This window comes from Calidris pugnax, unplaced genomic scaffold (genome assembly GCF_001431845.1).
Source record: "Calidris pugnax isolate Ruff unplaced genomic scaffold, ASM143184v1 scaffold41, whole genome shotgun sequence".
NCBI classification, from domain to species: domain Eukaryota; kingdom Metazoa; phylum Chordata; class Aves; order Charadriiformes; family Scolopacidae; genus Calidris; species Calidris pugnax.
Window position 1 is genome coordinate 27680841 of NW_015094509.1, and position 24589 is coordinate 27705429.

At 48.0% G+C, this 24589-nt stretch overlaps 1 protein-coding gene across 1 annotated transcript in view; it reads right to left on the minus strand.

The window, feature by feature from the left end:
• The window catches only part of SLC45A4 (solute carrier family 45 member 4), an 82751-nt gene extending 61180 nt beyond the window's left edge, over window positions 1–21571 (minus strand). The window contains exon 1 of the mRNA XM_014965427.1: window positions 21454–21571. The gene's annotated coding sequence lies outside the window, so the exon portion shown is untranslated. The remainder of the gene's footprint in view (window positions 1–21453) is intronic.
• Window positions 21572–24589: the final 3018 nt, after the last annotated feature.

Genomic DNA, 24589 nt, shown 5'->3' on the forward strand with positions numbered 1-24589 from the left:
GCTGGCACCTCTCCCGGGGCCGTATTGGGGTTACTGCCCGGAAAGGGAGCCCCTAGAGTCGACCCGAGGGCGGTTGGAGGCTGCCACCTGCTCTGCCCCCGTGTTTTCCACAGAAACTCGGCGGCGACATGGCGCAGAGCCCCCGTCCCCTCCCTGGTCCGGCACCAGTTGTGCCAACTACACCTCCAAACTAACAGACTTGGAAAGTGTAGGAGCGGACGACCTTCAGGCAAACGCGTTGGCCCCAAACTGCCAAATTTTTCCTTCATCGTGAGGAAAAATAACGCCTTTTCCTCAGGTTTGGCCAAATGCGAGGTCCCATCCTGGCCTCCGCTGCTCTTCACCCACCACAGGCTCCTCTCCACGCACCAAGTCTGTGCAAGGAGTTGTGCCAAGTACCTCTCCAAACTAACAGCTTGGAGAGCACAGGAGTGGATGCCCTTCCCTACCTGAGGTACTCCAAATTGTTGATATTTTCCTTCATCATGAGGAAAAATGACATCTTTTCCTCAGGTCTGGCCAGCTGTGAGCTCCCATCCTCACCTCCCCACCTCACCTCCACCATGAGCTTCCTCGCCCTCTCTGCAAAGGTGCAATTAGCGTTCTACATCTCGTTATAACATGTCTACGATACACAACACTTGATATACAGCACGACCCCCAAGGAAATCAAAACACTTCGGTCCTGATTGCAGTCCTGCCGTGCTGCAAGCACCCCCTACAAACTCGCCATAAAAGACCGCATTTTTTTAGCTCAGGCGTGTGGTGTTTTTTATTCCCAATTACTGACATCTCCTAGCCTTAATTGTGCTGACTGCATTGGGCAGGGGAGCGTAATATTTAATTTTCATGACTTACATAAACTGGGGATGCATAAAGTAGCGTGTGAGTGGCGTGTAAAAATGCATGTTACGTTGCATAAGCGTAATTGTTTTCTGTTTCTTGACACGCTGTTAACTATATATTCCAAAACAATTTTTTTCTTCTTTTTTTATGGTGAACTGCTTTCTCTGCAGCTCATGAATAAATAAACCACGAAGCATACCAGACTTAAGAGAAAGGAAAACCACAGAAGGCAAAATGGAAGAACTGTACACATCTACACACTATTAAAAAGCAGTTTGAATCCTGAATCTAGCAAAAAGAATGTGACTGCAAGCCCTAAAGAAACAAAAAAAACTGACATTAATCTTTTATTCCAGAATGCTCTTATCACTATGCATTTATTTTTAGGCTAATTTAGACCAAGGACTGAAAAGCAACCACAATCAGGTATAGCTGGCTAAATTAACCATCCGTTGGTGAGAATTCCCAAAGTCTACTCAAAGAATGATGGGGTTTTTTTGACATGCTACTGATGTTTATAAATATTGTAATGACATGGCTAGCTTTGTGAAAAAGATTGGCAAAATAATGCTCTTAATTACCCTAATGGTAAAGATAAAGCTACCATACCGATGACAGCCCAGTGTAACACCTACTCTTGACAGTAAAACAACATCCATTGTATCACAACTGAATGTATGTATTACAGCTTAACAAAACACTGAAGTTTATTCCTCAGAAGAAACAAAAATATACCTGTATTTAGAGTAGTAGAAAAGTCTAATGACTTGTGGTTAGAGAAAAGACTTCAGTGGAAATTATATGACCGACATGACTAACACCAAGAAGGAATCTCAAGATGTGAGTGTAGTTACATCTTCTAAAATGTGCTTCATTACCCAAAGATTTGTGGCAGCCTAGGCTACCTAATATTTTGACACCTTACTTTAAAATAACTGAAAAAAAACACTTTTTGGTCCTTTTGTTGCCTGCTGTTGTGGCGAAGCACGGTCCTTACCTCGCTCTGACATTTTAGAGCTGTTCTGGCAATGCCCAGACTTGTCCAGACGTATCCAGATATTTCTCCACTCTATTTCCTCATGTGATTTTTACTTGAGAGTTGTTAGCCGTCAGCCTTTAGCTGAGCCGAGAGTCAGAAAGGGTGATTTTTCCATAAAACAAACCTTTTAGTTTTAAAAATCCAATTTTCTATAACGAGAGTGAGGGGGTGGGGGAAAAAAAATAATAAAATCCAAGGAAGCAGACCCACCTTTTCCCTCTGAGGTTCTTGCTCAACTCCAAATATTTAACCCATAATAAATAAACGCATCCTCAAGTCTTGGCAGGGGAGGAGTGTCAGTCAAGAGCCTGATGTGCTGTCCAGGCGTGTGCTCCGTTTGCCCGGGAGAGGGGCTGGTGTTTGTGGGACTGGGAGAAAAGCTCCTCAGCCCAGGTTGGAGACACGTTCTCCTTCCTGGCGTTTGGGAGGGTCTCCCTTGAATGGGTCCCTGCTGGGCAGGGTGGTGGTTGTGAGTCCTGTTCTTCCCTGCGTCCCTCAGCAATGTGGAGGGAGTTGAGGCACTTCAGCGAGAGCTTTCCCTCATAAGTCACCTTAAAATCCCTTTGTGACTCTTATTATGCATGTTTCTATTCTGTGAGTTGTGTAGTTGGAGACACCCCCAAGGTACTGTTCCCTCACTCATCCTTGCTTCCACAGGTTTGTTTGGCATGAAGTACCCGGGGAATTAAAAAAAAAAAAAATAAATCTACGGGACCTCTGAATACCGGAGAGCAATATCCTGCTCTAGAAACCTTGCCCTCTGTCTTGGCATAGAAATTGGAGCCAGGGGTCTTCCCTACTTAATGAGATACGTTAGTTAACGAGACAGCAGGATCATCAACAAAGGTGCCGTGAGCTCTCTCCGCTCCATTTCACAGGTACTTGGCTTCCAAAATTGTTATGAAAATTTGCCATCCAGCCAAGCCAAACAAACAACACCCCCAATTTTATTTTACATGCGTGTCAAAAGAAATAACTTGCCGCAGGCAAAGCGGGTGAAGGAATTTTACGAGGCTGCGTCTGATCCTCCCTCTCCCCTCCCTCAGACAGTTAAAGAAATGTTTGTATGATGAAAGGGGCAAGGGAGCAGAGGACAGCTGGTTAGGAATTAATGAAATGTTGGAGCATTATCATGCGATAATGGATTTAGCTGACTGTTTGCCAGCGTTCAGATCTAGTGTGAATTGCTTTATACGAAACGCAGGGATTCCTAGATTATCCAAACCTCCTGAGAACCGCTGCTGCTCCTAAATCCTTTGAAAGCTGTGACTTTAAGAGAAGGTAATTCTTCATCTGGATGGACGAAAGGCCCAAGGGGTTCTTTTGACTTGCTTTCAGACTTAATGACGTTTGACACGGCCAACTTCTAGAGGTGGCTCCTAATTGGGAGTGGCCACGGGTTTGGGAAGCCTGAGGCTTGGCTTGCGGCAAATCTGAGCACCCAGAAGCTCCGTTGAGGTCTCCCAACCAGGACACGAAAAATGGATCTCAACTTTTGCACGTTTGGCCTCTGACTTATCCTCGGGGTATCTCTCGCAAAGGGTGAGATAATCTGATGGGAAACCCGTGCTCTGGGCTTGAAACTGCCCTTTATCCTTCTTCCCACCCTCCCCCAACATATGCTGTCATTAAGCTGGAACTTTAATGGCTGTGTAAAATGGCCCATGTCCCCTGATGCACTTTTTTTTTCCCCCCCTAAAAGCTTCTGGTTTCTGCCTGTTGGCTGAGGGCTGTGGATTTGCAACAAGCCAACCAAAGAGGTTTTCTCTGGCCGCAGACAAGTCCCAGACAGCAGGATACAGTGTGCCAGTTTGTGACCGGGACCCAGACAGGCTGGTCAATTTAGGTTGCCCGTGGTAACCAAAATTGCCTTTGACTTCTTGAGGGCCAAATGGCTTCAGACAGGACCTGCAGGTACAGAGTGTCACCCAGCTCTTTGCCCTGTCTTTGCCTACAGTTCTGTTATTCTGGGATTCTGTCTTGTGCCCAGAGTTTACCCATCTGGAGCCAGCTGGCTCGTGCCACCCTAAGAGCAATGTCAACAGTCCTAAGCAAACAGGGCGGTTTAGGTGTAGGGTCTCTTTGCCATTCTCCTGGACTGAAACCCGGAGTAAAAGCTGTAGCCATGCCTTCCCACATCATCCCCATATGGACAATAAGAGTTATGTTGGGAAGATGCTGCTACAGGCTCTGAGATGCATTTGCTGCTGCTGCCCCTTGTGAGGTCTCATCATGAGTTCGTGCCTTGCAGAATGAGAGCTCTCTATCATTATTTTCCTGTTTTGCATGGCTAAAAAGTGGTATTAACTGCTGCAAAAATGATCCTGCCTCTTGAATTTGTGTGTTCTATAATTATCTTCACAATAAAACTGCGAGGAATTAAGCTCCAGTAGCAGTTTGAGGTTGACAAGGGATGACTTGACAGGCCTTCAAGAACTGTGGCTTTCAGTCCTCACTTAATGCCAAGAGCAGTTAAAATGCTGCTAGAGGGCATTTGAGAATGGCAGGGCTTATTCACATCAGTCACTTCTTCCCTTGCAATGGAGAGACCAGAATCTCTTTTTCTTAATGTTATTTACTCTTTCTGTTTCTTTCCGCTTGGGCAATGAGCTGAGATTAGTCAGTTTTCCTTCCGAGCTGCCGCATATTAGACCATGACTATGATGTTTATGAGGTTTCTATTGCTGCACGGGGACGTTTGTACTTTGGTCTCTCAATTTTCACTCTAAGCCAAATTGAAAAACGGATACATTTTCATCATATTGGATTTGCAAAGAACCAAAACCCTGCACCAAAGCCCAAAGTACAGGAGGCTGTTTAGATCTGAGATGATTTTCAAGTGACCTCATTCGCGTTAGCCTTACCCTGGTGAAAGCTGGCCAGTATTATTGCCAGTTTACGCTGGTAGAGACACAGAAAAAATGAGCTGTTCATTTTCTGGCTGCACAGGCTCCTGCAGCCTGCTGGAAAGCCAACTTTACTGACGTTTCACCTGAGAGATCTTGGTTTCTTAATGCTTCATAACAATGTTTCATGAATGAATTTATAGACGACTGGCAGTTGGGCAAGTCCAGTGCAGAATAAAATACCCTATTTTATCTGGTCACCACACAAATGCTTAGTTTATAGCTGTAGGCACTAAAATATGACCTCTAGTTAACTGAGCATCTGTCCCTACTCATGCTGCCTTCTTGTTTTGCAGCCTTTTAGCTACAGCTGGATTTAAACTGTGCAGGTGTGATCGGGCACGTCTGTTTTCATCACCCAGGTGGGACCTGAAGCCTCTACAGCCTTCCTGGAGGACACACTTTACTCTTTGCTCTGCTAAGGCCTGTTACAACCACGTGTTGGGATTTATCTCATCTCTCCCCTTGCCTAATCGGTCACATACCTAATTGGTGTTTACAGTATTCCAGGTCCCAGCATAAACAGGATTTCAAATTGTTTAGCCCTGTGTCATGAAAACTGCCATCTGCAAAAAAAAAAAAAAACAACAGCGGTGGTGTCTGTATTTTTGGAAAACCCTAGGAAACAACTCAAGGAGCTACACCTAAGCTAGTGACTTCTGCAGCTATGACTCAGTGTTAGCAGAGGTCCACGAGCCATCGCAAAAAATAGACACTGTTGTGCTGACTGCACTCAGGGTTTTTTTACATTCCCCTGAAAACATGAGTAACGCTCACCTGGGTGATGGAAAAGCGGGTTGGATTGGCACTGGTTGGCAACGGGATGGAAAATTAGTATGTAAAGAACCTAGTGATTAAGATAATAAAAACAATGTTAAGAATCTTAGACGAAGCCAAGTTTTATAGCCCTCGAGCTTTTAATTGTGAAACTGTTGGCTCTCATTTTGTTTCTGAAATAGAAATCTATTTAAATGACTTAAGCAACCCAAGTTTCAAGAATAACCCCGAGCAGACTGTTGTAGTTGTGACTGAGAAACTGAAATGAATCGGGTGAATACTTTTTATTCAAACTGCTCGAGTTTCCAAACACAACCAAACAACAGCGGACCCCAAAGTGTTTCATAGGAAAGTAATTTTAAACTTTGAGGAAAAAAATAAAGTGCGTTCCCAAAGTTTACAGCTGATTGGAGTGGAAATTAAAATCCCCAGCAAAATATAGAGTTTTTTTTTTTCACTTCCCCCCTAAAGTTTGGGTGAAAACTGACAAAATCACAGTTTTTGGAATTAAAAGAGTTGTATTCAACAGTTTTTCCCTTTTCCTAGACCCAGTCATCCATTTCCATGTGGTGTTTGATTTGGGCAAGTCCTCTACCTGAAGTGCAGTGTGGATAGGACACGCTGTTCTTTTGGGGGGTCTAGTTCCACTTTACAGCTAAAACGACTTAAAAGTTGGTTGATCCCAAAAGGAGCAACTTTTCATTTTCGTCTGCTGCTCAGGATGAGTCAGTGCATCGAGCTGATTTGGTGGGAAACCCTGCATAAAAAATGAGTAGTTTTCTGTTGAATAAACCTCTCGCTTTGACTCATGCGACAGCCCTAAACCTTGTCTCAGCTTGTGGAGTCTGATAGATAATGGTCAGGCCCTTTCGCGTAATATTGTCTGTCCCAGTCACCCCCCAGGTCTCATTTCTTATCCATGTGAAAACAGCTCCACTTTCCACTTCCTTCTCAAGCAGCGTCATCGTCTTCCTCAAACACTTCCCAGATCTTCCCAGGGCTATGACACAACCTGCTGGAGGGGGACCCGGAGGTGGCACTGCTCTTTGGTGTGTCACCACTGTGCCAACAGCAGAGAGACCAGGAAGGTGACGGAGACGTGCTTCCCTGCTGCTCCTCTTCCTTGGGCAATCCTATCAGTTCAGCAGCTTCTTTTCTTATTTTTAAAGGGAGCCTGGCAATTAAGCTCCTAACTTAAGTACCTCAAAGACCCTGCTGCTTCGGTAGGACCAAAAGCTTTCTATTCCTGATTCATTTTTTTCTCCTATTATTAGTGAATAAAATGCAGCAGGGAATATTTTCTGAATATGTCAGAATAGGAATAAAGATTCTTTCTCCTCGAATGAATGGGTTTCAGGCCATTTTTCTGGACTGGCCAAGCATTTATGCTGGGTCCATAAGGACATCTTTGCACTCACCTGGGCCCGAGCACAGAAAGACAACAGATGCTCAGAAGGTGACTATTTGAATGGAGATAATTTGCAACCTCGAGAGCAGACTCGAGAGGTTACGACTTACGATAAAGAAGTTAATAAAAGTGAGAGGAGAGAAAGTTCCTAGCAATGAGGTTATTTGGGAGGTTTAACAAGCTCCCCAGGGAAACACTGTTGCTGCCGAGATCTTTGAGAAAAGACCAGGAGAAAAGTGTTTGGATTTTTCCTGTCAAGTAATCAGTTGCATTTCTGCCAATAAAAGGCCCTCCCCGGTCCCAATTAAACAAGAACTGGCCTGAATGGATTGCTTCAAATTTGAAGGAAATATTTTTTTTCCAGCTGGCAAAAGTTTCATGTATTTTCCTCACTCTGTTTTTTTTCCCTGTTAGTGGTTTTGGTCAGACCAGAAGCATATGTTGCAGAATCTGCCAGAAAAAATGTTTTCACAATTGATATTTTCTTAAATGCCTTTCAGAAATTGCCAGTCAGTGCCCTTGGAGACAGAAATCCTCTCTCTTCAACAATACAACAGGTAGAGAACAGACACCAGCCACCTCGTGTTTTTTTCTTACCATCTGTCAACCTGGAGACCTGCTGGTGCTGGCTCCATAGTTCATTCTGTCATTCTCCTTCCTTCTGAGATGCCCAACAAGCCCATGACGTTGCCTTTAGAGGTTTATTTTTCAACCCCTGTTGCCCATGACCTCTCAGTGTGGTCTGGTGAGGCTGTGGTTGGAGCGTGGCCGGAGAAGCTTGGAGAAGTATTCAGGGACTATGGGACACTGAGCTGAGCTGAAATGTGGATTGTTTTCTCCTGATCAATAGTCCTGAAAGTGACCTCTCAGGTGGCCTGGGCCTTTCATATTGATCTTCAATTACCTTACTGCACAAACTCTTCCTCTTCTAAGAGGGGTGAGTGTGTTCTATAGGGGATATCAGCTTTATATCATCCCTTCTGGCTTTTTTTGAACTTCACTTTCCAGAAATGAGAGATGATACCGTCCTGCTTCCCTTTGGCTCCCCCTCTTCCCTGCTCTGCTTCCTGCTAGCCAGGTGTTCCCCCAAACCATCTCTTCTTGCAGACAGGGACAACCCTATAAATCGGAGTCCCCAGTATTTCCAGGGCTTGGAGGCGGAGGCTGTGTTTGCACACCTGAAACTGTGTTTTGCCCCAACCCTCTGAGCTCCATCTGAATTCTGCGCTCAAATCATAGAATCACAGAATCATAGAATGGTTTGGGTTGGAAAGGAACATAAAGACCATCTAGTTCCAGCCCCCCTGCCCTGGGGAGGGACACCTCCCAACAGCCCAGGTTGCTCCAAGCCCCATCCAGCCTGGTCTTGAACCCCTCCAGGGATGGGGCAGCCACAGCTTCTCTGGACAACCTGTTCCAGTGTCTCACCACGCAGCCCCTGGAAGACCTACAGCTGTTCAGACCTTTGCTTTCGCTCTGTACGTGGCAAAAAATACAGAGCTGGTAGTAGCAAACCTCTGGCAACTCTGCTGTTAATGACAGGAAAAAAGTGATGCTCTTCAGCTGATCCATGACCATCTCCAGCTCAGCCAGCGATTTGTTATTTGGGCAGAAAAAACTTCAAAAAGATTTCACACATCGCAGGGACAGATATTCCCCTACCCATCTCACTGGCAGTTTGTGGGATTTACCTTTTCAGAGATCAGAAATAGTGTGCAGGTGCATTATTTTCACAGTACAATTCCCATAGTTTCTCTGTGTGTGTGTGTATGTGTGTGTGTGTTGCATTCATTGACTTTACTTTCTCTCTAATGACCTATGAGTATCTCTTGTCTCATGGAATTGAGTGTTGTTTGCTTGTTCACAGTTTCCTTTCCTTCCGTTATCCAGCAAAGAAAGTTTGCTTAAGTGGCTTTTGTGAACTCTTTCAAGATCCCCAGAAGGATGATACAGGAAACAGAGAGTTTCCTTTCTATACAAACTTCTAGGGTGTTCCCATAATAGCCTGAAATTTATCTGCACTCAACAGCCTGCAATTGGACGAAAAAATTAATGAACTGTCAAGGGATCAGGCAAAACACAATTAACATATCAGAGAGAGGAGAGCTCGCAATAAAAAAGAATCCTCCACTTACATAGCACCTTTTATCCTGTGTTGCCAAACACTTTCCTTTCTATGTTTCCAATTACTTTACAAGTTGGCCACGCTTTAACCATTCAGCCTGAAATTTTCCATAATTGCTCCCTGCCTCAAGTCAAATACATTTTTCGGCGAGGAACGAAGCGGGGAAAAGTTACACCAAAAAAAAAAAAACTCTTAAAAAAGGTGCAGTCATATTTCACTGACATCAAAACTAAAGAATTAGTTTTAGGAATGTTTAAGATTTCCCCTTCTTTATTTCAGAGAGCACTTTTGCACGGCGGGAGCCTGGAAGGGGAGTGAGACACTTGGCACAGGAGCAGTGCTGGGATCTGAGTCCGTCGCCGTCTCTGTGAAAACACATCTGGATTTGTCCAAGTCATAAACCACAGAGAAACCTCTCTCTGAATGCACCAGAGGTAGGCTCACACCTCCTTTTTTAATGCCTTCTGACTGCCCTGCCCTTAGTTTCCGCAGCCCCCCCCCCACTAAAAGCAGCCCCCGTGAGCAGAACATCTGGCCGGGGAACGACAAAATTGGATTCTCCTTCTTTCACGATTTCACCCTGGGTGACCTGGCACAGTGGGTGAGATCTGGGAGGATTGTAGTACTGGGAGGGAGGGCAGGGCCCGTGTTGAAAGCTGACAAAGTAGAAATGTGAGTCATTAAAAGGCAAAGACCAAACTGTAAAGAAACAATTACTTACATATTTAAAAAAAAGAAGAAAAAAAAAAAAAGAAAAAATCAGATCTGGAAGGCACGTTCACCTGGCGGTTGACACTCCCTACAAAAGCACCGTGTTATTCCAGAAGTCTCCCATGAGATGAATAAACCTTGCCAGGAATAATCACGGAGCTGGAATTGTATAATTGCTCGACTCAACGCAGGCAGAGAACAGAGAGGGAACCTGTGCTTTTCTTTTCCTGCCCACTTCCTTCATTTCAGGGCTGTGCGGGGCTGGGAACGCTGTGGCTTACATTGGCCGGAGCAGTCAGGACACCAGGAAAAAAAAAAAAAAAAAAGCTTCTTAGCAACAGCTTCGCAGCATTTGTTGTTTTTAACTCCATTCAGAAAAGCAGTTAGAGCAGTTAGCCGTGCTGCGGCGAGGAGCAAAAAAGCTCTTGACTTGCTGCGAGCCCAGCGCCGGCAGGTTCCAAACCCTCCCAGCTCTAATCCTGCCATAAAAAAAAGTGGCTTTAAACCACTTCAGACTCCAGCCCTGCCATTAGTGTTCTCCAGTTACGGAGATCAAAGGACTGCAAAGGGCAGCTCAGCGAGGAGGAGATGCAGTCAACAGCTTCGCCTCCCCTCTTAGAGGGGTTTGGTCCATTTTCGCAAGCAGAAGAAGACCAATTTTTGGGGAGCAGATGCCGTGGCAGTGTGGCTTGGATGGTTTGGCAGCGCACCGGCGCTCCCACATCACAGGAGTCTGGGCATTGCATCAGGCAGCGTTACCAGCAGGGCTCCTGTGCCTTTATTTTAGCGATAATTCATGGTGAACCAAAAATCAGATATTTAATCTGCTGCAGAACGACCTGTATCTGCATGGCCACAGGCAGGAGCGGATGTGAAAATTGTTTGGGTAATAGCAATTAGCACAGCAATAGCTTTTATTAATTTTCTAAAATGGCTTGGGGAAATTAATCCTTTTTTTTTTTTTAATTAAGAAACAATAATTGTCACTTTTAAAGTCAAAAGCCTCGTGTTTACTGAGAAAGGGCTGTTTTTAGTGACGGGAGCCTCTATTTTGTTCAAGCCAAAAATTTCCTGCGGAACAGTACTATTTAAAATAGTCTCTGAGAAAAAAGTCAAGAGGTTCTGCTATAAAATTTCACGATGCAGAGAAAGACACTGAGGAGGGTGGTTGATCTGGGACTTCCCATACTTGGAAGGTTTGGAAACAGGAGCGTGGGGGAGCTCCGGTATGTTTGCAAGGATAAAAGAGATTTGATGGGTCCCCAGAAATACTTGCGGCAGAAGAAGGTGCCAGGTTTGAGCAGGCTGCCTAATCTATTAGAGCTATTTGCTGGAGACAGAAACAAGAGATGTTCCCTCTGGAAATAAGGATCAGAGGTTAATTAACTATGGGAACATCCTACCGAGGAAGCCATCCCGTGAATTCCTATATGGCAGCTTGGGAGCATTGCCATCAGATGTTTTAGGTGTCCGACTAAGCTGCTCACCACGTCGTTGTGGAGGTAACCTGCTTTTCTGCTGATTGCAGAGGGACACCAGGGCTCCTGCCTCGGGTACCCAAACCTCAGAGCTGTGAATACCCCCCGGGTCCCTGCCGCAGGACCGTGCCCTACTTTTGTGTTTCTCAGGGAAAGAGCCACCTCCAGTCTCCAGGAAAAAAAAAAAAAAGCAAAACAAGGACGAATTTGTGCACTTCCACTACTCTGTTTTCATTTACAGCCAATTTCTGCCAAACTTTTGAGTGTCTATTTAAAACCTTGATTTCCTCCCTAATGGCCTGTTTCCGTGCTGGGGTGCATGTTCCTTTTTTTTCTTTTTCTTTTGCGAACAGTTTTGCGGTTGTTTCGCAGTCCACCTGATGATACATACTCATCACTCCAGCCACAAGAGGAGTCTGAGCTGAGCACAGACTATGCAAACACCGTGACGTGAGGTTTTGGAGCCTGCCTTGTGTCCCGAGGAAGAACACTGTGACAGGCTGGTCACTGGTGGCTCTGGAAAATTAATTGATGGGCCCTATTTCCAAGGAATGGCCGGCAAGGTCACGGTTTTGAGGCTGTAAGGGCACAGCCTTTTCCCAGTTACAGCCAGTACACATGCCAGCTTTGCTGGTCCCCTCTTTAGATGTCACCAGATCGCTGTCACATGAGTGCACAGGGGGTGGGGACAAATGCCCTGGCTGCTTTGAGCACGTTGGCTGCCCAGCCTGTTTTCTTGCCTGCTAAATCTATGAATACAGCCTGACGGTTGCTCGAGCTGTAACTTAAACCTGCTCAGGGCTCCTTTTTGGGGACGCAGCTCCTGGCTGAACTCTCCTCGTCCCTTGCAAAAAGGGTTTGTTTCAAGCAGCCTGGAAGCCAGCGTTGCCTCATGTAGGTGGGTGGGACATGATGCTGTGTCTCTGCTGAGGGTATCAATTTCTTTAGCTGCCCTTCTACATCTGCTTGGTGGTCAGCCCAGCTGCATGGAGACAATTTGGATGCAAAGAAATTAATTTTTCCTAGGCACAGAAGCCAGAGCTGATTCTTTTTGGACATGGAGGGCCTGGGCTTGGCGTACATTGAGTCCTGTCCCTGGGCAGTTTAATCTTGCCAGCCAGAAACCTGTATGGATTTAGACTTCCATATGCAACTGTTTGATAATCACGTTGCCATGGCTACATTTGAATCTTGCAATAAATGTGTAATTTCACACATTTACATCAAAAGGAACTCCAGGACATAAAACTGCGTAACAAAGCAAGCTGATCTCTCTCCATAAGCACTTTCCATTTTTAACACCATATTATTATTATTAATTATTCTCATTGGGTTTTTTGGGGGGCAGGATGAGAGCTAGGGGGCAGGTTTGACAGCCTGGAGGTCAAGTTCTTGAGGTCTTGTCTACACTAAGGCTTCCCCAAGGCTGGCATCAGGGCAGTTGCCCTACTGGGGTCTAAGTAGCCCTTTCCAGGGCAGCACTAGTTCAGCTGCCACTCCTGCTGCCAATCTCCTTGGGAGCTGCAGGGTACTGAGATCTTTTGCAATTAAAAAAAAGGAAAAAGTTGAACACAAGACCCTGGTGTGCCCGAAATGCAAGGAGAAGGACAGAGAGAGGGGAGCAGAGCACGAGGGATCTGATGCCCACCTCTCTTCCCAGACTGGTCCCTTCATCCCCTTTCCAGCCTGGTTGTCTCATATCTTCCTCCCTGGCTGCTTGTTTCCTCTGTCCCACCCTCTTCCATGGGGACTCCTTATCTCACCAGACACCTTGTCCCAGTCTCCTTGTCCTACTTGTCCCCAGGCTGTCCCTCAGGTGCCCTCTCCCAACTGCTCTCCCCCTTCTGATGGGGAGAGCTCCTAATCCCAAGACCAAGCAGCTCTTGTCTTGGTCCATGCCTCTTTCCCTGCCTCTGGGAAGATGCGATGGGCAGGTGAGGTTATTTAGAGAGGGGCAGATAGCAGAGAAGTTGTACCCAGGGTACAACCTCAACCAGCAGCAGCCGAATGCAGTGGGGAATGGCAGAGATGTACCCACCGAGCATCAGATCTGGGGAGAAATTTGCATCCAGACTATCCCTGCTGATTTCAACAGATTTTTCAGGAGCTCGAAACTTGGACAGTTCTGCCTTAGGTTTTTTTTTTTTCCTATAGCAACAGCAGCTGGAACGGTGTCAGCACCAAGGCAGGGCTGCAGCTGGGCTCTTCCTTGCTCAGAAGCAAAGAGGTGCTGGAGAATCTTAAATACTAACAGAATATGGGCAAAGTGAACACTTTCACCTCACTCTATGAATATACTGATGTGTAGAGAGGAAATTTGACTGAGAGAAATGCCCAATACTGACAATTTCTCTGTGAGAAATTGGAAAAGGAAAAAATATTGGAAAAGCTTAAGATCTTTTTTTTTTTTTGTTCAGTTGTTTATACAATTGGAAAAGTTAAGTAAGCCTAATTATTGAGGTTATTGGTTTTAATGAGTCACCACCTTGCTATTATTATTCCTGGTTTCTGTTGCCATAGGATGAGAAGCTGCAGCTGGGCTAAGCTGTGCTGCGCAACAAACCCTCACGTTTGATATTCCAAGATTGAGACATAGGAAAATAGGTGGGATCAGCCAAGCTGGGGATCACAGGGAAGGGAAGCAATGTTTGCCAGTACGTTGTGTGGCAACCTCGACATTGTACTGGGGGGAAAAGATGGGTTTCCATTAGCAGGGGCTGCAGTGGGGTTGATTTGTGGGTGTTTCTGAAGAGCCCTTCCAAAGACACGTAGTAGAAGGTATGAGGAGGTTGGCCACAGAGGTTGCCAACATGGGCTTCTTGTTGGTGGGAATCACCATGGTCAGAGAAGTCACAGGGCTTTGAGAGCAAAGATCTGAGTTTGATGTTCCAGGAAGGGAGGAGGCCGTGCAGGGATACAGGTTGGGAAGCCAGACAAAAGGAGAGGTTAGGAGAAAAATCTCCATGGTGGTATCCTGAATGGGTAAGAGTGAAGCATGATCAAGGCCCGTGGAAGGGACTTTAGTACCAGAGCAAGGAATAGGTATGCTAGAGATTTACCTGCAGGGCTGGAGAAGCTGGGCTTGAAAAAATCCACAGCGTTTAACTGCAGCCTAAATTTATGGACCTTGAAAGAGAGTTGTGAGGTGGCGTTCAGCAGCCGTGTCTGCATGGCAGACAACACATCGTGTTGCTCGCTGTGTTGTAAGAAGATTTAGGGAGAAGGCTTGGGAGGGAAGGGATGTCAAAAACTCTGTTTTATCCAGGCTGAACTTTAGTTAATCATTAGACATCCGTGACAGATCTCCTCACTGAGAGCCAAAACAAGCCTGCAGGAGGAACTTGGGATCTCGATGGAGGAGGATGAGCTTGTGTCTGTGTTAGCATGTGTGCTAACTCCCATCTGCTCTTCAGGTCAGGTGGCCCCACGAGCCTGCGGGGTGGAGGCAGGAACATGCTAACCCACAGTGTTTCATCGATTGGTTTCAATTGATCAGTTGTGTAGAAACAAAGCAAATGAACTTTCCGGTCTCTTGGATGTTGCAGAGCGTGTCAGCCTTGCTCCCAGCAAGTTCATCCTTTTCAGCTGATCCTGCACTTTCAGTTCTCTCTCTGGGAAGGCAGAAAAAAAAGTCCTCTTCGAGATGGACAGCTGGCCTCAAAAACAAAAGGGAAGATCTGCCAGAAGAATGGACTACCAGACCGGTTTTCTTTCCCTCTCAAATGCATACAAGGGCATCTACTAAAAAATGCCACGGGAGCAAGCACAGGAGGGGTATGCACAGAAGTGAGCTGCCCCATGAGTGTGAAAATCATCCTCGAGCCATTCTCCAGCAAGGTTCCTCCCTGTTAGCCCACCAAGAAGTGTGGCACAGTCCTTTGTCTTGTCTGTCAACCTGTGTACCAAAGCCTGGGAGCAGAGGGAACCCCTCACCTGTCTCTCTATGGCATTGGTAAAACACGCCTCTCCTTTTCACAGCCACCAAAATCTGGCCTTTCCTGCCCAATTATCCATTTCCTGATACTTCCCAGAGCTTGAATGCTGGACTGCACCAAGGCTCCAGAGAGAGATTAGCATGGACTCGCCTTGGCCGTGGATGACCTTCATTCTCTTTTGCATTTATTCTTCCTAGGGGATCAAGGAGGAGAAGGAAGGGGAGGGTGAACTACAGCTAAATTCTGTTCTTGGATCTCCCTTCAGCCAGTGAAGAATGAGCTGTGTACCTAAATGAACCCAAAAGGCACAGTGACGTCATCCAAGCGGGACGTGGTGGCCACTTCCCAAGTGCCTGAGCTGCCACACGCTCCGGCCATGCTCCAGCAGGCAACGCAGCCCAGGGACCCTGGGGACAGAGGCAGGGCTGCTGCCAAGGCACCCAGCTCCCCTCCGAGCAACTGGAAGACGGCAAAAACGGGGGTCATGAGTGCTGTCTGGAGCGAGTGACCTGGAAGTGTCTGCCCAGACTTCAGACAAAGAGGCCAACGTGGTCCCGGCTCCGTTGCCCAGAGGGCTTTGTGCCGGAGGCCGAAGCGGATACGGCGCAACGTGTGGAGAGCCACAGCTCTCGCCCAGTCGCAGAAGAGGCCACTGTTCTCCTTGGGACCTGGTGTGGGTCTGAGGACCCGTCTGCACAAAAAGACTTGTCAAAACGGGTGCCAAGAGCATCCAGCCTCTCCGCCGTTCCTGCCAAAGCTTCCTGATAGCAGGCTGCTCTGCAGCCTAATGCAGCTTCACTAAGGGGGAAATTCAGATGCTCAGGATGTTCAGACAAGAACTGCAGAATATATTAGCGGCTGTCCATGTTTTTTTCACTCCCACGGCCACTTCATCTTTGGACTTAAGTGTGCAAATCCCACCTCGTGCAGCACCACTGCTGTGGTTTTCATAGGGCACTAAGGCAAAGTTAAGCTGTATTTTTCCTGGTGTGTTTATCATTGTTTTTTCTCTTTGTGCATGTAAGAATTGTTATCTGACACCCTCTCCTCCCTGCCAAAGCACAGTGATGAGTGGCCCGCGAACTACAAACGGAGAAGAACCCATCTCATCCTTTCTCTCTCCTCAATGTTCATGTCTGCAGCTTGATGTTCATGTATTTGCTCAATGTTCATGAATACAGCGGTCAAACACATAGAGCGGTCCCCAGCCTAACAATTAGCTAAGAATTATGTCAAATATCCCGAAATAGGTGTGATGGGACAAGTAGAGGAGACCCAGCAGGTTACCCAGTCTGGCTCTAGTGTTACACAGGGACAGAGCTCAATCCACCTTCCCATGACTATAGGATTTGCTGCTTCTCTCCCTCGTAAAACTGCGTGATGAAGCAGTTTTCCCTAGGCTTTTGCCAATTCTGAGCATTATTTAGTGTGTCACATTGCTAATAAAGGAAAATGCTCAATTTCCACTAATTTTTTATTCGGGGCTGATGTTTTATATTCCCCGGTCCTTTCTTTGATGGCTTCAAATTAATGGACTTTTCAGGGCGATCAAATTTGATCAAGGAAGAACTAGAATAGCAGTTTTCTACGGACTGAGAGAACACGGGGAATTTTTGTTAGATTGTCTGGAATAAATACAATTTTTCCGCTGCTCTTCAGATCAGGCCAACGTACAGGGTACCAAGGGGCAGACTAGCAGGGGGGGTCTCTGCTTCCCCCTCCCTCCTGCATGCCAAAATGAGGGACCTGATGAGATTGCAAGCTTGGATGAAAGAGGGGTGTCTGCCAAGGAGCAGAGCAGAACACAGTCTCCTCCAGAAACATCCCTCCAGCTCTCCCATGTGGGAAGGGAGAGACTCTGGCCATTTCATCACTCACCACTAACCAAGAGGTACAATTAATGTATCTGGTGATACATCTTGGCTGCCCTGAGTTACTGTTGTGTGGTAGAAGTTGACAAATTGGGCCAAATAAGGGCTTAAAAACTCCCTGTTTTCACAGTAGCTCAAACTCCAGGTCAGGGTGGGCCCAAGGCTACGTTGGGCCAGAAATTTCAGCTACGCCCATGACTTTACACACACTACCCATTTTCCTTCCATATCCCTTTTTTACCACCAAGAATTTAGCTAATTTAGCAAAATATCACAGGCCTCAGTAGCTAGTGCCAGTGCTGAGGGATCAACGCCGCTTCTGCAGTGCGACCCATTGCATGAAAACTGGGAAGAGTCAGTTAGTCCTTCCTGGGAAGGCTGTTGTGGTGATGAGAAGAGGAAGGACACGTTAAGTTGAAGGTCTTGGATTTCTGTGGAAAGATGAGACCTTGTCTGACGGATCACGTGAAATGGTTTAGTGCTGGATTTTGTATGCCTGAGGATACACCGCTCAGACTCCGTGCTCGCCAGCACAGAGGCACCAAGTGATACATGAGAGCCCTCCCACCCCTTACAAGTAGGAAAAAACAAAGAGCTGGCATGAGATGGTAAATGTTGCCGTGCGGTGGTTCAAGGGAAACCTGTTTGCGTGGGATGTGCTGGAAAAATTGCTCAAGAATGGTGCATTCTCATAAAAAATGATCTGGCTGCCGTTCAGGTCAGTGTTTTTGTTCTGGAGCTGTGGGCTCCGTGGTTACACCTGCGTGTGCGTGCAGCCGCTAGCAAGGGGTTTGCTTTGCATGTGATCTAATCCCCCTTGCTCTGGGATGTTGAAGATCCTGGGCTGTGTCAAAAGCAGCGTGGCCAGCAGGACGAGGGAGGGGATTCTGCCCCCCTACTCTACTCTGGTGGGACCCCACCTGGAGTATTGTGTCCAGCTCTGGAGCCACCAACATAAGAAGGACATGAACCTGTTGGAGCAGGTCCAGAGGAGGCCACAAAGATGATGAGAGGGCTGGAGCCCCTCTGCTGTGAGGACAGGCTGAGAGAGTTGGGGTTGTTCAGCCTGGAGAAGAGAAGGCTCTGGGGAGACCTTATAGCCTTCCAATATCTGAAGGGGGCCTACAAGAAAGCTGGAGAGGGCACGTAGTGAGAGGACAAGGGGTAATGCCTTTAAACTGAAAGAGGGGAGATTTAGATTAGATATCAGGAATAAATTCTTTACTGTGAGGGTGGTGAGACACTGGAACAGGTTGCCCAGAAAAGCTGTGGCTGCCCCATCCCTGGAGGTGTTCAAGATCAAGCTGGATGGGGCTTTGAGCCACCTGGTCTAATGGGAGGTGTCCCTGCCCATGGCACCTGGAACTAGATGATCTGTAAGGTCCTTTCAAACTCTAACCATTCTGTGATTCTATGAGTCTATGATCTTTGCCCTCATCTGGTTTTGGGTCTGGATCCATCTTCTCAGAGCTGCTTGCACTGACACATGACTTCATGGCAGAAAGAGGCACCCTGTGGATGTCAGTCCAGGAGAGAAGCTCAGCCAAGATCACTTTGCTAGTGGGGCTTAGTCCCTCCACGGTGGGATGGTGGGAGGGCTAAAATGCTACACCCACTGCAACAGCAGACTATAATGAGGTTTCTGGTCCTTGCAAGGCAAAGCAGTGACCGTGCTTCAGAGATAGGTGAAGGGATTCCTGGAGATGCAGGTTATGAATCAGTGTTGGGTGCTGGAGGAAAGAAATGATGTGAACACTCAGTTGTTCACTGGAGCCTCTTGCTTGACAAACTATCAACAAGCCATGGAGGGACTGCCTTCACTCTGTCTCCTTTTCCACCCTAGGTGAAGGCAACTGGATGGTCTCCTGCAAGCCAGGGAACTGCAGGCCTTTCCTCATGCACCATTCTTGCTCTCCTATCACCAGACCTCCAGTCTTTCCGACAATGGTGACCTTGTTCTGTGCTTGGTTCCTGCAATCTTCAAGACTAGAAACATCAGCACAACTGCCACCAAGGCCTGGAGCAGTCAGCCTCTCTGCTTTCATGGGGTGAGCTCTAATAGGTATGTTTTAATATGGTTGCTCAGTACAGAGGGCCCTTTGTCCTCCACAGCATTAAACAGAATAATACAGACCATAAATTTAGTGCAAAAAACTGTAGTGAAAGAAAATGAAGTAGCAATCTGTAGCAGACTGCTGTTTCTGCAGAGGAATTGCCCTTGTGCTGCTGAATAGTTTGGTTACAACCAGTCCTGCAGCAGCCACTGGGAATTGGAACAGAGTAAAATTACGCAGGAGGAAGGTTGTGCTTTGGGTCCCTTGTGCTACTGCTTTTAACAAAAAAACAGCCTTCACAAGCGACTGCTCTTTTCCCGCTGGAAGAAGAGCTAAAGCAGAGTTTGCAATGCAAAGTTTAATAGGGAAATAGGGAATGAGCAGAAGTCCCCTTTCTTGCAAGCACGCCAGGGTCTCTCATTCGTGGCTTTGTGCACTCCCTGGTGAGCAGACACTGATGAGTTAGTGTGGGGAGCAGTCCCTGCCCTCATACGTGTGTTGTACTTACACACCCCTTGCCCCCTCCGCGCCCCAGGAACCATCCCAGCACACACAAATGCCATCTTTCCCTTTTGATCCCTGCTCACCTCTTCTCCGGGAGGATTTGCTGCTATTTGTCCTCCTTTCCCATCTCCAGTCTGTCCAAATCAACGCTGCCAACTCGCCCTCCGTGGCATTTTGCTCTGTCAACCCAGCCAGAGCTGTGTCTTTGCTCAGCCCTCCCACCCTTGCTGCATCCATGCAGGTCCCCTGGTAGCACTGGGCACTTGACACCAGCTTTTGAGAAACAGGCACCAATTTTAGCTTCGAGATGCCTGACACTCAGCCCTGAAAGCACCGGGAACAACCGTCACGTTAAACCCAGCCAGGACTCTCCTGTTAAAAAGCCCAGCCCCGTGTCATCCCCATTGTCACAGCTACAGTAATACAGCCACAGAGCCAGGCTCGGGGGACAAGGAGCAGTTCATGCCTCCTCCCCCCTCCCCAAACATACACACACACACACACAGAGACACACACACGCACCCACGCACAAAACCTGGGTGAAAAAAGTCCCTGGCGACTGAGCTGTTTTGCCTGCACAAATCAGGGTTTCTGGAAAGGCCTGGCATTCAGACGGCAGGGCAGACGGCTGGTTTCAGCACTGCCCATCACCGTGGTGTCTGGGCTTTGCAAAACAGAAAATATGTGGGGTTTTTTTTAAAGTTAAGACGAGAGGAGCCCTCCAAACTGAGGTGTCTCCCCTCCTGACTATAAAACATACCTAACCACGTTCCCCTGCCTTGAGATTATTATACCATTTCCAAACACTACCCTGCTCTGGTAATTCTGCATTTTAACCGGTCTCCCAGGCTGCCTCCTTTAGCTGCCAGCACACATCCTCTTCCCAAATTAACCTGACCGAAACGAGCCGCAGCAGAATCCACCTAATTGCTCTTCTCACTCCAAACAGCATGATTTACAAAGGGGACTTTTCCTGCAGTAGCCAGACCCTGCAATATTCATTATTGTTAAGCTAGGAGTTGCAGCGGTATCTTTATTCCCTCCTTTAACTCTCAACGCTCTGCCGTTGGCAGCACCCGCCGGCTGCAGCAATCCCGCACCGTGCCCTCTTTCCATCCATCCTCTCCCGGGCAAGCAAAGCCAGAGAGAGCTGGCAAAGCAGGGGTGGTTTTGGGCGAGAGCTGCTTCCTTCCCCCCTCGGAGCCAGGCATGCAACTTCCACTGCCGGAGCACTCACGTTGGTGGCGGCGGCGGCGGCGCGGATCCCTTTGAACGGCTCAGCTCCCATTCGTTTTTTAACCGGCAGATCTAAACGGAGCCGCTGTCATCCGGATGCCGGTTGACATGTCAAAGCCCCCTCTTAGTTAGCAAACAGATCGACACAATGATGGAGTGAGCCTGCCAGCCAGCAGCCCTGCACATCGGTGGGGTGTGGGGGGATCCCTGCTCTACGGCTTCACGGCCGCCGCTGCTGCTGCTGCTCTTGGCTTTCTGCAGCCCCGTCCAATTCCGCGTTGCTAGCTGGCGTTTTCTGCCGGTGTCTAAAATAGCATCAGGAACATTCCCATGCTGATTTCCTCGGCAGCGCTTGCCGAGCCGTGTCGGTCGGGTACCACAGCTCCTGCCTCCCTGCAGCACGTTAAAAACATTTGCTTGCTTTTTCCCCTCCGGGGGGGGGGAGGAAAAAGCCCTGCAGAGGTTTCTCGCCCAGCTACCAGCAAACCCCAACCTGAGCTAATTCTGCCATGGCTTGAAAGCAGAGGATGTTTGCAGTGCATGGAGCTGATTTGCTGACTTACCCTTCATCTCTCTCAAGAATGCCAGGTGAAGAAGCCGGCCTCTCGCTGAAGGAATAAGCCCCAAGGAAGCCGGCGGCAGCCACTGCAGAGCTTGCTCAGAAGTTCTCTCCCTCTGTCACAGCGTATGCAGCTTGCCAGGTATAGCCTGGATGAGAACACCCCGTGCTTTTCCCAAGATGAATGAGATCAGCACATATTCAGGCAAGGGAAAAAAAAAAAAAATACAAAAATTCCCTCCTAATCTATGTGATGGTTTGCGACCCAGAGGTAAAGTGTTGGTCTACAAGTCCCTCTGCTTTACAACTCAGGATTTTCTGGGGGGAATTTCACAGGGAGAGGAAGTTTCTCTTCTGCCTTTGGCGCTGTTTGCGTGTTGTTTGTATATTAAAAAGCAAGCAAATGGTATCTCCACAGGGTAGGCAGGAACCCCATCCTCAGCAGCATGTGATGGAGGGCACATGAAGGGTATCAATACAAGCAGCAGAGATGCCTTTATAACGTGGATGCTGATGCTTTTTGACTCAAGCCAGTACCTTGCTGCTATAGACACCACCTGGTTTGAGCAGATCTTGACTCTGTTGGTCCTGCCTTTCCTGAGCAAGGTTGTTCAGATCAAAGCTCTCTTCTGCCTGGCTGCTTCACAGCTCCCCAGCTCGGCAGAGTGCCTTTCTGCTGCCAGCTCCTTCCCATCAACCATTTCTCAAGACTCATCTCCTGCCTGTCGGGGAAGGGGATGGGATGTCAGTGTGCTGAAGCCCTGGGGTGACAAGAGAAGGAGAGACAAGAGAAAGGGTATGAGCTTCTTGGAGGACTCAGGTGGGCTGAGGCCTTTTGGTGGCAGGGAGTCAAACAGTGTCAGGTACCTCTGGGGTCTCTGTCCTTGTGCTGGGGGGCATCCTATACACTTTAGTGCAAGAGCAGCATGGCATGGCCAGGAGTTTTAGTCATAGAATCATAGCATAGTTTAGGTTGGAAGGGATCTTAAAGATCATCTAGTTCCAACCCCCTGCCATAGGCAGGGACACCTCCCACCAGACCAGGTCACTCAAAGCACTGTCCAACCTAGTCTTGAACACCTCCAGGGAGGGAGCATCCACAGCTTCTCTGGGAAATTCATGTCTCCCTTGGCCTTAGCTAACAGTTGGGCACAAGGATGTGGTACTTTTCTTTAGTCTTGGCTAGGTGAGAAGTGACTGAGGAAGAAGTGAAAAATCAGATGATTTGCTGAGGATGAGGACCCAAGGCTTGTGTGGCTGGAAACCTATCTCAGCTCTCTGAGTCTCTACCCATAGCTATGGCAAACCTCCCTTTCCCTCTCCTGAATCCCAGGGCCAGGAGTCACCTGGGTACTGACTCCTGCCAGGGGCTCTCTGCGTAACCCTGGCTGTGTCCCTGTGTGTCCCCAACCTGCCCATCCAGGTAAAGCTCCCGTGTGGCTCATCCAGGACAAGAATCTTGGGCTAGGGACGTGGTCCCCTGAGCCCTGTGACCTCTGAAGTTGCAACGGGTTGTACAATGCAGAGGGGCAGTGCTGCATGGGTCCCATGGAGGTGTGGGCCATGGGGATGGATGGTGGACCTCCAGTCACCTCCGCAGACCTGCCTCTGCCTTTGACACGTGGCGAGGCAGCCATGGGCATGTTTGGAAGCTACACGCAAGACTGAACTAACCTACCTCAGATAGGTGCTTGGATTAATTAGTCAATACATGTTAAGTGCTGCAAAGATTTAAGGCTCTGCTTAATTGTTAAGTAACTCAATCATCAGCGGCTGCGTGGGTTGCCTGAGGCAGATAGTGGATGAATCAGACAGTCTCTGGCAAGTGCAAGGTAAAGAGGGAGAAAAACTTTCCAAGGCTGGGTGACAGGACGATGGGTTGATTAGAGGACAGCAGTAATTACTGAGGCTGCTGGGACTGGGAGCATTTAGAAACACCTTGAAAGAAGGGTCAGATCCTGTGCAGAGCAGCCTCTGTGAGGGGAGCAGGGCTGTCTTAGGCTATGGAGGTACGGGGAGAAGGGGAAAGCCATGAATTCACAGCAGAAAGAGCTAAAAAGGCCACGAGGAACTTCTCTGAGCTCTTCAGGCTTGTTATGGCCTAGCCACTGTGAAAGAGGTGGGCTTGGGGCTGAACTGAAACACTTTAGGGGGTGCAAGACTGATTTGGGTAAAACGGGAAGCACTTACATGCCACGGACTCACCTGTCCTCCTTGCAGGGACTGGCTCCAAGTTATAGGCTTGGGTGGCCACCAAGCTGCTGCTGAGGGACCAACTTGCATCCCGCAGGTCAGTTCTCCGTGCAGCAATACAAGACAAGGGCTGACAGCAGGAACGTTGGTGCAGTACAGTCCATCTACCAGCCTAAGACATCTCTTCTCCTGCCACCACACAGATTGTCCCATCACTCAGAGGTAGGTTTCAGACCCAGATCCATGTCCTCATTTCTGTGGTAGCAAATTCCATCTTTCTCAGTCCCTCTGTGTGTCTCTACCCTTCCTGCTTGGCCCTCTGTGTCTCTCCATGTGGAGGTCTCTGCTCCCAGAGACCTCTGTGCAGGGGAGGAATGACCCTCTCAGAGTCAGCTGAGGCTTTTTTCCACCTTTCTGTGAATAACTGGTCCCTCTGAAGGTGAAACTCACCCATAATAAAGCTTTAAACCCAAGGTTGACCCCTGTGTGGAGGTGACTTACAGCCATCTATGACCATGGCTCCTCCAGCCAGGTTAAGATGGGGGACTCCTTGGCACTGTGCCTTATCTGCAGGCACGTTCCTGGGGCTTTCTGTGAGGCTGGATCTGGAACGACCTACCTGCCTGTCATATCTCTAGCTGGAAAAAGCCTCCAAACTCTGTCCTGGTGAAACATTTGGATTTTGGGAAGCAGGGAGCGGGCTGGAACGGCCTGCACTGTTGCGACAGAGCTTGCCCAAGCTGAACCTCACTGCCAGGGCTGGGACAGTTGCATGTGGCTCAAGTGGGATAAAGGCATGAGCTCTGGAAGGAGACATGGGCAAACACAAGCCCTGGGAAGGGTCAGTGGGACAGCACGAAGACCTCAGAGGAATGCCACAGCCATTGCTTGCTTGCTTACCAGCAGCATAAGAGTTTCCCTGAGGGCTCCTCTACCTCAATCCCATC